At 40.6% G+C, this 13,510-nt stretch overlaps 2 long non-coding RNA genes across 2 annotated transcripts in view; one reads left to right on the forward strand and one right to left on the reverse strand.

Moving 5' to 3' along the window:
- The window catches only part of LOC122241267, a 64,463-nt gene extending 57,997 nt beyond the window's left edge, over nt 1-6,466 (reverse strand). Inside the window, exon 1 of the long non-coding RNA XR_006221307.1 lies at nt 6,350-6,466. This is a non-coding gene — a long non-coding RNA (uncharacterized LOC122241267). The remainder of the gene's footprint in view (nt 1-6,349) is intronic.
- On the forward strand, nt 1,539-11,183 carry LOC122241266. The gene is made up of 3 exons (XR_006221306.1): nt 1,539-1,575; nt 7,347-7,509; nt 10,979-11,183. It is a non-coding gene; the product is annotated as an uncharacterized LOC122241266 (long non-coding RNA).
- Nucleotides 11,184-13,510: the final 2,327 nt, after the last annotated feature.

Genomic DNA, 13,510 nt, shown 5'->3' on the forward strand with positions numbered 1-13,510 from the left:
AGGACTTCCAACACTATGTTAAGCAACAGTGGTGAGAATGAACATCCCTGTTGTGTTCCTGATCTCAGGGGAAAAGCTCTCAGTTTTTCCCCATTGAGGATGATTTATCTGTGGGATTTTCATATGTGGCTTTTATGATGTTTAGGTCTGTTCCTTCCATCCCAATTTTCTTGAGGGTTTTTATTATGAAAGGATGCTGTATTTTGTCAAATGTTTTTTCTGCATCTATTGACAGGATCATATGGTTCTTATCCTTTCTTTTATTAATGTGATGTATCACATTGATTTGTGAATATTGAACCATCCCTGCAGCCCAGGAATGAATCCCACTTGATCATGGTGAATAATTATTTTTATATACTGTTGAATTCAATTTGCTAGTATCTTCTTGAGCACTTTTGGATCCATGTTCATCAGGGATATTGGCCTGTAATTCCCCTTTTCAGTGGGGTTTTTGCCTGGTTTGGGAATCAAGGTAATGCTGGCTTCATAGAATGAGTCTGGAAGCTTTCTTTCCATTTCCATTTTTTGGAACAGTTTGAGAGGAATAGGTATTAACTCTGCTTTAAATGTCTGGTAGAATTCCCCTGGGACGCCATCTGGCCAAGGACTTGTATTTGCTGGAGATTTTTGATAACCAATTCAATTTCTTCACTGGTTGTGGGTCTGTTCAATTTTCCTATTTCTTCCCGTTTGAGTTTTGGTAGTGTGTGTCTAGGAATTTATCCATTTCTTCCAGGTTGTCCAGTTTGTTGGCATACAATTTTTCATAGTATTCTCTAATAATTATTTGTATTTCTGTGGTGCTGGTTGTGATTTATCCTCTTTCATTTGTGATTTTATCTATTTAGGTCCTCTCTCTTTTCTTTTTGAGAAGTCTGGCTAGGGGGTTATCTAATTTGTTTATTTTTTTTTCAAAAAACCAGCTCTTAGATTCATTGATCTGTTCTACTATTTTGTTGTTGTTGTTTTGGATTCTATATGGTTTATTTCTGCTCTACTCTTTATTATTTCTCTTCCTCTGTTGACTTTGGGATTTCTTTGCTGTTCTGCTTCTAGTTCCTTTAGGTGTGCAGTTAGGTTGTGTGTTTGCAACCCTTCTTGCTTCTTGAGATAGGCCTGGATTGCAATGTATTTTCCTCTTACAACTGCTTTGCTGCATCCCAAAGGGTTTGGATTGTCATATTTTCATTTTCACTAACTTCCATATATTTTTTAATTTCTTCCTGAATTTCCTAGTTGATCCATTCATTCTTTAGTAGGATGTTCTTTAACCTCCATGTATTTAGGTACTTTCCAAATATTTTCTTGTGGTTGATTTCAAGTAACACAGTATTGTGATCTGAAAATATGCATGGTATGATCTCAGTCCCTTTATATTTGTTGAGGGCTGCTTTGTGACCCAATAAGTGACCTATTTTGGAGAACATTCCATATGCACTCAAGAAGAATGTGTATTCTACTGCTTTTGGATGAAAAGTTCTGAATATATGTGTTAAGTCCATCTGGTTCAATGTGTTATTCAGAGCTGTTGTTTCCTTATTGGTTTTCTGCCTAGATGATCTGTCCATTGTTGTAAGTGGAGTATTAATGTCCCCAGTAATCATGGTATTATTATTTATACATTTACTTATGTTTGTGATTTATTGACTTATGTATTTGGGTGCCATCACATTGGGGTCATAAACATTTACAATCGTTAGTTCTTGATGGATAGACTGTTTAATTATGATACAATGCTCTTCTTCATTTCTTGTTATAGTCTTTGTTTTAAAATCTAGTTTGTCTGGTGTAAGTATGGCTACTCCAGCTTTCCTTTGACATCTAGTAGTATGATAGATGGTTCTCCATCCCCTCACTTTTAATCTGCAAGTGTCTTCATGTCTAAAATGAGTATCTTGTAGTCAGCATATAGATGGATCTTGTTTTGTTTTGTTTTGTTTTTATCCATTCTGATACTCTATGCCTTTTGGCTGGGGAATTTAGTCCATTTGAATTCAGAGTTATTATTGACAAATATGGATGCAGTGTCATTGTGTTATCTGTAGGTTTCATGATTGTGGTAATGTCTTTAGTCCTTTGTAGTCTTTGCTGTTTTCCACTCACAGAGTCCCCCTTAGGATCTCTTGCATGGCTGGTTTAGTGGTCATGAATTCCTTTAGTTTTTATTTGTCTTGAAAAGCTTTTATCTTTCCTTCTATTCTGAATGACAGGTTTGCTGGATAAAGGATTCTTGGCTGCATATTTTTCTTATTCAGCACATTGAATATTTCCTGCCACTCCCTTGTGGCCACCCAGGCGCCCCAATATGCCCCTTATCTTGGGGCAGGTAAAAAAAGGTTACAAAGATTTAAGGAGAAAAATGACACAATCGTGGTTATAGTTTAGAAAGATGACTCTAGCAGCAATTCAGAGAACAGGTTGGAGGAAGCAAAGAAGAAATGTCCAATAGACAGTTAGATCCTTTTAAGAATCTGGTACTTGAAAGACAAAGTTAGATCTAAATATAGTTTGGACGTTAGTGGCACATAGATGGCACTTGAAGCTACGTGAATAAGTCAGACTTCCTAGGGATGGTTTATACCAGAGAAAAGAAGAGAAGAGGAGAGGTGAGAAAGAGAGGGGAATAATGGAAAGGGAGAGGAAGAAAGGGGAGGGAACGGAGGATAGAACCATAGGAAACACCAATATTTACAAGATATGTAACAGTGACTAAGATGGAACAGCTATGATGGCAAGATAAAAGCTAAGAGTGCATTGCCTAGAATTCAGGGCGAGACAATGTTAGACAGACATGAGGTCAGTGTCAAGTGCTGCACACAGATCAAATAAGATAAAGGCTGAAAATTATCCTTTGGGTTTAACAACATGGTCAATATTGATCTTGGTGAAAGCAGTTTTAAGAGAAATGGGAGAGGGAAGCTATACTGAAGAATGAATGGCAGATAAGAAAACAGAGATTAAGAGTAGGAAAAAAAAGACAAAAAAACTCTTTCAAAAAGTTTCCAGGGCGCCTGACTGGCTCAGTTGGTTGAGCGTCAGGCTTTGGCTCTGGTCATGATCTCACGGCTCATGAGTTCAAGCCCTGCATCAGGCTCTGTGCTGACTGCTCAGAGCTTGAAGCCTACTTCGGATTCTGTGTCTCCCTCTCTCTCTGCCCCGCCTACTTGCACTCTATCTCTCTCTCTCAAAATAAATAAACATTAGAAAAAAATTTTTAATAAAAAAAAAATTTTTTTAAGTTTCCAAGGAAGAGAGATATAAAAGGAAAAGATGAAAGGAGACATGACATTAAGGAAAATGTTTTTATAATGGGTACCTTAGCCCAGGTCTTCTAGGAAACACACCAGAAGTAAGGATTAAAACACCAGTCTTCATTTGTGAGATGCAAGCCCAGGGTAACAAGGGTAAGGAAAGGAGGAATAAAGCAAGGAAATGCAAACCAATGCGAAGAGCTGCTCTAAAGCACTGACTGCCACTTCATAATGATCCACCAAGAAGCACACTAGGCAGGGCGCTTCGGTGGCTCAGTCAGTTAGGGTCCAACTTCAGCTCAGGTTATGATCTTGCGGTTTGTGAGTTCAAACCCCACATCAGGCTCTGCACTGGTGGTGCAGAGCCTGCTTGGGACTCTCTCTCTCTCTCTCTCTCTCTGCCCCTTCCTCACTTGTGCGCACCTTCAAAATAAATAAACAAACTTAAAAAGAATAGAAAGATACACAATAGGTTGCTCAGCAGGTATATCTGCAGGCCTTTTTGAAGGGCTGTAAGAAGGAAGCACACCTGAGAGTAGTCTGCAAGGGGTGGACAAGAGCCTTGGGAATTTACTTTCTACTTTGCTACTTTTGATTCTCATTGGTCAAGATTCATCCTATGACAGACTTACTCCTCCACACTTCCAGGCTATATCATCCAGCCCCCTGGCAGTCATCCAGAAGTCCAGTTCCAGGTCCTAAGTGTAGTTAGTAATCCAATCTGAATGAAACATTAAAGACACCGTGGAACAGAGGGCTCAGTGTGTGGGCCACCAGAGTCATGTAGGTTCAAGGCACCATCTGAGACTGCAGCAAGGATGCAGCGATGGCAGTGGAGACAAACAGCACAGTCCAGGGTCAAGCAGTGTCTTTATTTTAAAAAGTAATCAAAGGGGCTCCTAGGTGGCTCAGTCAGTTGAGCATCTAACTTCAGCTCAGGTCATGATATCGCTATTTGTGGGTTCCAGCCCCATGTCAGGCTCTGTGCTGACAGCTCAGAACCTGGAGCCAGCTTTGGATTCTGTGTCTCCCTCTCTCTCTCTGCCCCTCCCCCACTTGTGCTCCCTGTCTCTCAAAAATAAATAGACAAACATTTAAAACAATAAATTTAAAAAATTTTTAAAGTAATCAGGAGAGTCTAAGAAGATGCCCAAAATCAGTGTTCAAATTAGTGGGAAAGACTTAACACATTTAAATGTCACTGGAATGGAATCAATAGAAAAGTTGAAGGTACAGGAGAAAAGGGATCTCTTTGACGGGGAGGTTTGAGTATTAAGAAAAAAATAGGTAGAGGTACAAGTAATTTCATAGGAGAGGTGAAAAGAAGTTGTAAATTCCTTGTATAAACTCTTTTAAATTCCCTCCCTCCTGGAACATATGTATTTCATGCTCACATCCCTGATACTACATGGGCTGGGCACCAAGAGAAAATCCACACTGCAGTCCACTAACCTTGATCTAGCCTTCCCCTGCCTTTAGAAGTCATATGCAAGTTAAAGCCCTGTGCTCTTTGGGGGCAAAGACCGAGCTATAAAGTGGAATAAGCTAAAATAATCAAATGTTATCAGTTGAATCACTACATTGTGCACCTGAAACTAATGTAACATTGTGTGTCAACTATACTCAAATTAAAATTTTTTTTTAATAAAAATAAAAACCCGGTCCAGAACAGATGGAACTCTTAAAGCTTTGGCAACAGCAAACTTGAAAGTGTTCATAGGAATCTTCCAGGACCAGGGACTCCCTTGAAAACCAACACAGGAAGAAGCAGTCCACATTGGGGAAAAAAACAAAAACAGAATTTTCACCCTTAAGAACTAGAAAAAAAGAAAACTCTGAAAAAAAGTGAAAATAAACATATTGAAATGTTCAAAATAATGAAAGAAGAACATAACAGGGAAATTTAAAAAACTATGTTTTTAAAAACATAATAATGCGGGGTGTCTGAGTGGCTCACTTGGTTGAGCATCCAACTTCGGCTCAGGTCATGATCTCACGGTTCATGAGTTTGAGCCCTGAGTCAGGCTCTATGCTGATGCAGAGCCTGGAGCCTGCTTCGGATTCTGTGTCTCCCTCTCTCTCTGCCCCCCTCCCACTCATGCTCTGTCTCTCTCAAAAATAAATAAAACATTTTTTAAAACAACAAAAACATAATAATACAGAATTTAAGGAAATGAAAAATACAATCATTAAAATTAAATGCATAATGGATGGGTTGAACTGTAGACAACACTGAAGAGAAAACTGACTAATTAAAAGATGGAAACTAGAAAATCAGTCAAAATACAGCTTAGAGAAAAAAGCAAATAGAACACATGAAAGCAGAGTTAAAAGAAATCATGGATAGAATAACAAATTCCAACAGACAGTTACTAGGGATTTCAAGACATCAAGAATCATAAAGATCTAATATTTGAAGATATAATGGCAGGGAATGTTCTAGAATTGAAGAAAGATCCATGTATGAAGCATGTCTCATATGCCATGTTAGCGTGTATTTCAGTCTTAGCTATCTGTCTTACCTGTCTCTTGTTTGAGCTAGTGCTGCAATGATCAACTGTTTGCAAGCACAACCTTATTATATCTTATCTCATGCCCGTGCTACACGTCTCACTCATTGCCCTGAGGCTTCTGTATTGATATCAGGGCACAGATGCTACAGTATCCATATAAGAAAACCCCATAAGTGAAAAGGGAGTCAACCCTCTATGGGGTGAATCTTTGACATCATTTTGCCTCCACCATCCACATACTTTCAGTGCCAGGTGTCAACCAATAGTCTCATAGCGATAGACCTCCGGGCAGGGGTGTTCAGTCACATTATCAGATAAGCTGGTACAGTGGACAGGGGACTAAAGCTGGAAGCCAGTTCCACATGAGGCTAGCTTACTGTTCCCAGAAGTGACTGTTAAGTATACACATATACTCAGCTAAATGATTCCCCAATTAAATGTCCTCCCAATTCCCAAAACACTTCCAATATCAGCCAACTCAAGGGCAAATATGAAAGAAGGATACTAGTCAGGGTTCTCCAGAGAAACAGAACCAAAAGGATATATATTCATTTAGAGATTTATTTTGAGGAATTGGCTCACAGCATTGTGGAGGTGATCTCAAGATCTGCAGTCAGCAAACTGGAGAATCAGCAGTGGTGGCGTAGTTCCAGTCCGAAAGCCAGCAGGCTGAAGACCCAAGAGGAGCCAGTGTTTCAGTTCAAGTCTGAAGGCAGCAAAAGAGTGAAGTCTTAGCTCATCAGTCAAGCAGGAGATGTTCCCTCTTACTTGTGGGAGAGTGAGTGATCAGCCTTCAACGATTGGATGAGGGCTACCTACATGGGGGTGGGGGGCAATCTGTTTACTGAGTCTACCAACTCAAATGTTAATCTCATCCCCAAACACTCTCACAGACACCCAGAATAACATTTGAACAAATATCTGAGCACTTCATGGCTTAGTCAAGCTTACACACAAGTGATTTTAACAAATTGCAGTTAAAGTATTCTACTTTTTCAAACTTCACAAAAGCATATGACCAAATGAGCATTTTGAAAGGCCCATGCAAGTGAGGGGCCCTGAGGCTAAGCTTCATTAGTTTCAAGCATTGTTGAGTGACTTAGGTAGTGAAGTCACATAAATATACCCCCAATTCACAGTGTCAAAAGAAAGTACCACTAACACCACTAGACAGCAGTTTTTCTTCTAAAATTTAGGTTTTGTCTAGAATTTTTAATACATAGGATACTCCATCCAGGGGTCCCCACCGCAGAGCCTAGGGCTGCCATATGCCAGCTGATCATGTGAATAAACATTGAACTATTCCAACTCTTTTTCATTTTGTTTCATTCATCACAATAATTGCTGCAAACCCTTCCATTCCACTTGAAACAAGTAGCACGTCTTGAGTTTGGGGACAATAGTAGATTCCTGATCTTTATCAGAAAAAAAGACACCCTCATTGTCATTTGAAATTGTAACTGGTTGAACGATTTTATGCTACACTATAGGATGCAATGCTGTCCTTCCAGCTTTTTAGTTAAACCTGATTTTATTCTTAAAGGAAAAATCATTTATAATTTTATATTTTCTTTTTTAGGAAATGAGTTTATACTAATTCCACAAGGTCAACTATCAAGATAGCTCTGATGCCCAGGATACAAAGTCTCATGTGAATCAGCACCAAGTAAAGCACTGAGCTAGGAAAGTCACTTTCTGAAGGTGTCCGGGGTCCTAACTTTGCAAGTCACTTCAAGGAGAAGGTAGGGGAAAGGATATATTTACTCTTTCTATACCTTAAGAACGACTTCTTCTTTTCCTTCTCCTCCTCCTCCTCCTCTCAATTCTACCAGATGGAGATGTTGGTGATCTGTTAATCCCAGAAGCTATCAAGAAAAGCCAAAAACTCTGAATTGTACCCCATCATATTCCTAGTGGAAAGTGTAACCTGGGGAAAAAAAGAGTTACAAGTCAAAATCTAATGAGGAGATTCTAAACCAAGACATAAAACCATCCTTCTTTTAATCCTCTACAATCTGAGTAACAAGAAGAGCTTCTCTCTTTCTCAAGGACGTCCTCATCCCAGAAGAGGGTCCTATCTAGGCCACTGAAATATTTCTGCCCAGTTCCTCCCCTTATGCTCTAGAATCTCAAAGAAATTGAAAAATAAAGTGAATATGAGGGAGACAGAAAGATATGAATGTAAGCTAGTATATCAAAGGTGGTATATTAAATTTATATAGGGACACCAAAAACTGAAATTTTATTTTCTGGTGAAAGACTCAAAACTAAATTCCAGGGTTCCCCCCCTTTCCCTAAACTCTCTTAATTGGCATACCAGATTAATCTGTGTTCTCTACCCCATCCTAAATTATAAGTCTTATGTCCACGTACACAAAACATCCCTGGTTAGTATCCTATCTTCTACCACACCTATACCTTCTCTTCCCATCAGCCAAGTTGCATGCTTATACAAAATCAGTTTGTGATGTGTTTTTATTATTCTAATTTCTTTATTGAGTTAAAACTTTTATAAGCTGAGGACTTTTATAAGCTCAGTCAGTTAAATATCAGGCCCTTGATCTCAGCTCAGGTCTTGATCTCGGTTCAAGTCTTGATCTCAGGGTCCTGAGTTCAACCCTCACATTGGGCTCCACACTGGGCATGAAGGCTACTTAAAAAAAGTGGGTTTTTTTTTGTATAAACTGATGAAATATGTGTGAGAAAAGAGGGAGATGTAGATTTTTATGAAACTTAAACTGAATGTTTTGGTAAAAATTAGATAAAGGCAGTTCCTAAAAAAAAAACAAAACATCAAATTAAGTGTGAGTGAGATAAAAAGATTGGTGAAAAAACTTAAAATCTCAAAGAATGTTACACTAAGACTGCTTTGAAAATATCTCTAAACTTTTGTTCAGCTTTCAAGCAACTAAAACTGGAAAGTCATAAACAATGATTTATGACTATGATTAAAACAAAAATAAAAACAACTTAGAACAATGAGTGGATTCACATTCAAAAAATAAAATAAGGCCTTAGCCCAATATCAAAATATTGGTGTATGTATGTATATCTTGGGGTTTAATATAAAATAAAATGTCAATGTGTGTCTCATCTTGAATGATTCCCCACTTTGAGTCATTAAACTGATTACCATTCTTAGGGGCGCCTGGGTGGCTCAGTTTGTTAAGCATTTGACTTCAACCCAAGCTGTGATCTTGCAGTCTGTGAGTTTGAGCCCCATGCAGGGCTCTATGCTGACAGCTCAGAGCCTGGAGCCTGCTTCACATTCTGTGTCCCTCTCTCTCTCTCTGAGTCTTCCCCACTTGTGCTCTGTCTCTCTCTCTCTCTCTCAAAAAAAAAATATTAAAAAAAATTTTAGCTGATTACCATTCTCTACAGCCTTCCACTGTGCAACATGTCCATGCTTATCTTCCACATGCTGTGTTCATTTGTTTCCCGATGCCTGCCCAACAAACTAAACTCTGCGGTCTTAGCAAATTCTACATAATTTTACCTAACTTAATTTTCTAATTTTATTTTCTAGTCATATATTTTATTGGGAGCCCAACAGGACTTACAATTCTCTGAATACATGTTCTAATTTTAAGCTCATGCCAGTCTCTTTAATTGGAAGAAAGAGAGGAAGGGAGAGAGGGAGGGAAGAAGAAAGGAGGGCAGGAAAGGAGGGGAGGATGGGGAGGCTCCAGTGACAGGTGAGAGGCAGTGATGATTTCATCGTGTCACAGATGCTCTCAGGGCATTTGTCCTCCCAGTCGGCTCCAGCTACCCCACTTATTACATATGATCAAAATCTATAGATTCGCAGTGATGTGCTCAAGTGCTGTTAAATGTGGCAAGTATGGGGAATACATTAACACATGAAAGAGTATAAATGATATCAATCATGTGGAAGAAAGCAGAATTCAAAATTCCTATAAGCAGAATGTAGGTACCTAAACTTAAAAAGGACAATGTAAATTTTGAGTGATGGAGAAAGCTGATGCTCATTTGACTATTTTATTTTATAAATGTGCTTAAGTTCACAATAAAAAGAAATTTATAAACATATAGAAAACACATAGAAAATGTTCTACAAGCTGAAGAAATCAGTTATAACACGATTCGGGAGAAACTAAAGTACTCTGGGTTAGGATGGAGTAGACAGGACTATTAGTTAGCAACCAGTTGAGCCCAAACCTGGGTTTTTGAACAACCAATAGATGATGTGATTTCAAAACAATTTCTAAAATAGCACATATTGAATCTTTTTAGTCTCTTTATTTCTTCCTCATTCTTGAACCAAGGGGGAATTAATAATTTGATTATTTTTTTATTCCTTTGCATTACTTTTCTGCCTGTAATTTTATTTTTCATTGGTTCAATAGTTTTCCTTAAAAGTGACAGATTTATAAAAACTCTAAGCTAGAAAAGAGCTTGAGCAATTATCTTCCATTTCCCTACTTTTAGACAGCATCACAATAATGCTATCCCAGGCAGATGATGAGCTATGTTATTTTTTTAAACCTCGAGAGGAGAAGATTCTACAATCTCACAACGTTAACTACTCTCACTGTCAGGAAATTCTTCCATATATAATCTCAGTCTCTCATACTGCTGTTCAAATCAGTTTCCACTTGGCAGAGCTAAGTTGATATTGAGAACAGCTGGTCTTCGGCCTCCATGTAGCAATTCCTCATTTGCTACCTCTGTAATGTAATGAGAGTGAATTTTCTGCATAGCTTTGATTTAGTCCTTAACTTATATCCTTCTCCAAGCTGATTAACCCCAGTTCCCCAACCCACCCAGAGAGTTCATTCATACTCTTACCTATACTCCCACATCGCTTTGTACTATCTCTACCAGAACATTATCACAGTTTAGTGTGATTATATGTTTGCATGACTATCTCCCCACATCTCCTTATGTCTTATTTGTGTACCTTTCTCTGTGTTTGACATATAATAGGTCCTCAATAAATGACTAATGAATCCATGAATTGATAGAATGGCATCCAGATAAACCATTTTCTTCTAACCATTCAGCCATGGTTGTGGCTGTCTTCTGCTAAGATTCTTTTGATTACAAGTAACAGAAACCACTCTAATAGTTTGAGCAAAAACAGGGAATTGATTGTAAGAACAGTGGAATATCTTACCAGATCTAAGGAAGAATTAAACCAAGGTTCAGAAAGGGTAGGAACTAGTGCAATTCCATGTATTTCTTCTGCAGGAAGTGGTGGGCCTTCCTTCCAGAGCAACAACTTCCAAGAGCATGGTGGCTCTTCTGGCAACATTTCTAGTTCATGACAGCAGTAAACTGATGGGCTTACTTAGGTCAAATGACAGGCCTAGTCCAGTCAGCCATGGTCCAGAAGACTCTTTCCTAACTTTGAGATGTCTGTCAGAGTGGGGGCAAGGAGAGCACATATCTGTGCAGGCAGCAGCCCCTTAGTAAAGGGGAACCCTGTGATGTGAAGCCACCACAAGAGGTGCCTCCTACAAATACTCACTGATCCTTCAAGCCCATTGTCACTGTTGAGATCTTGTGAGGATGTCAGAGAGCTGAATAAACAAGGTAATTCAACCTCACTTTTTTTTGGCTTATTTTTCTTTCAGCTTCTGGTACCATGATTTAAGAAGACAAAAACCTGTCCTGCTCAGTTGAAGCATAAATTTCCTTTGAACCAGGGATCAGTGCTTGAGCTAATGACAAATATTATCACAAGATTTACGGCACACACACAAAATCTTTCTTTCTGAAATTCAGTGCACTTTGTATGTCACTGAATTGGTAGCAGACTCCTCCATGAGATACTGAATAAATAGGTAGTGGCCAAGACCCCTAACGCCATTTCGGCTGGCTCAGCACAGTTTTAGCAGCCTGTGTTGAGCTTTCTTATGAGGATATCTGCCCCAAAAAAAGACCCCAGAGAAGGAGGGAAGGAACATCGGGTCAGCCACATAATAATAACACTTCACAATAATTTAGCAGTTTTCAATCCAAGTCAGAGTCTTCCGTATCTTTTATCTCATTTTGCAATTGAATTAAACACCTACAATAGATGAAAAATAGCCACAGGTTCTTTCTAGTTCCTCCCACAAAGTGAAGTCAATTGTCCCACCCCTTAAATATGAGCTGGCCTTGAGATTTGGTTCGAATGAATGAAGACAAAGTGACATTGTTTGTATTCAAAGCCTAGGCTTCAAGAGACCTTGTGAACACGCCACACAAGCTGACAAGAAACCACGTGGAAACTTTTAACTTTGGGGGTGTTTTCTGCATAGAAATATATAATGTAGAGTCCGGAAGGTGGCGGCGTAGGAGGACGCTGGGCTCACCGCGCGTCCTGCTGATCACTTAGATTCCACCTACACCTGCCTAAAGAACCCAGAAAACCGCCAGAGGATTAGCAGAACGGAGTCTCCGGAGCCAAGCGCAGACGAGAGGCCCACGGAAGAGGGTAGGAAGGGCGGCGAGGCGGTGCGCGCTCCACGGACTGGCGGGAGGGAGCCGGGGCGGAGGGGCGGCTCGCCGGCCAAGCAGAGCCCCCGAGTCGGGCTGGCAAAAGCGGAGGGGCCGGACAGACTGTGTTCCGACAGCAAGCGCGACTTAGCGTCTGGGAGGTCATAAGTTAACAGCTCTGCTCGGAAAAGCGGGAAGGCTGGAGGACAAAGGGAGGGAGAGCTGCTGAGCCCCCGGACGGCAGAGCTCAGCTTGGCGGGGAACAAAGGAGCCAGCGCCATCTCCCCCGCCCATCCCCCAGCCAAAATCCCAAAGGGAACCAGTTCCTGCCAGGGAACTTGCTCGCGCAGCGCAAACACCAAACTCTGTGCATCTGCGGAGCCAAACCTCCGGCAGCGGATCTGACTCCCTCCCGCTGCCACAGGGCCCCTCCTGAAGTGGATCACCTAAGGAGAAGTGAGCTAAGCCTGCCCCTCCTGCCCCCGTGCACCTTGCCTACCCACCCCAGCTAATACGCCAGATCCCCAGCACCACAAGCCTGGCAGTGTGCAAGTAGCCCAGACGGGCCACGCCACCCCACAGTGAATCCCGCCCCTAGGAGAGGGGAAGAGAAGGCACACACCAGTCTGACTGTGGCCCCAGCGGTGGGCTGGGGGCAGACATCAGGTCGGACTGCGGCCCCACCCACCAACTCCAGTTATACACCACAGCACGGGGGAAGTGCCCTGCAGGTCCTCACGACTCCAGGGACTATCCAAAATGACCAAACGGAAGAATTCCCCTCAGAAGAATCTCCAGGAAATAACAACAGCGAATGAACTGATCAAAAAGGATTTAAATAATATAACAGAAAGTGAATTTAGAGTAATAGTCATAAAATTAATCGCTGGGCTTGAAAACAGTATACAGGACAGCAGAGAATCTCTTGCTACAGAGATCAAGGGACTAAGGACCAGTCACGAGGAGCTGAAAAACGCTTTAAACGAAATGCAAAACAAAATGGAAACCACGACAGCTCGGCTTGAAGAGGCAGAGGAGAGAATAGGCGAACTAGAAGATAAAGTTATGGAGAAAGAGGAAGCTGAAAGAAAGAGAGATAAAAAAAATCCAGGAGTATGAGGGGAAAATTAGAGAACTAAGTGATACACTAAAAAGAAATAATATACGCATAATTGGTATCCCAGAGGAGGAAGAGAGAGGGAAAGGTGCCGAAGGGGTACTGGAAGAAATAATAGCTGAGAACTTCCCTGAACTGGGGAAGGAAAAAGGCATTGAAATCCAAGAGGCACAGAGAACTCC

This window comes from Panthera tigris, chromosome C1 (assembly GCF_018350195.1).
Source record: "Panthera tigris isolate Pti1 chromosome C1, P.tigris_Pti1_mat1.1, whole genome shotgun sequence".
Lineage (NCBI taxonomy): Eukaryota > Metazoa > Chordata > Mammalia > Carnivora > Felidae > Panthera > Panthera tigris.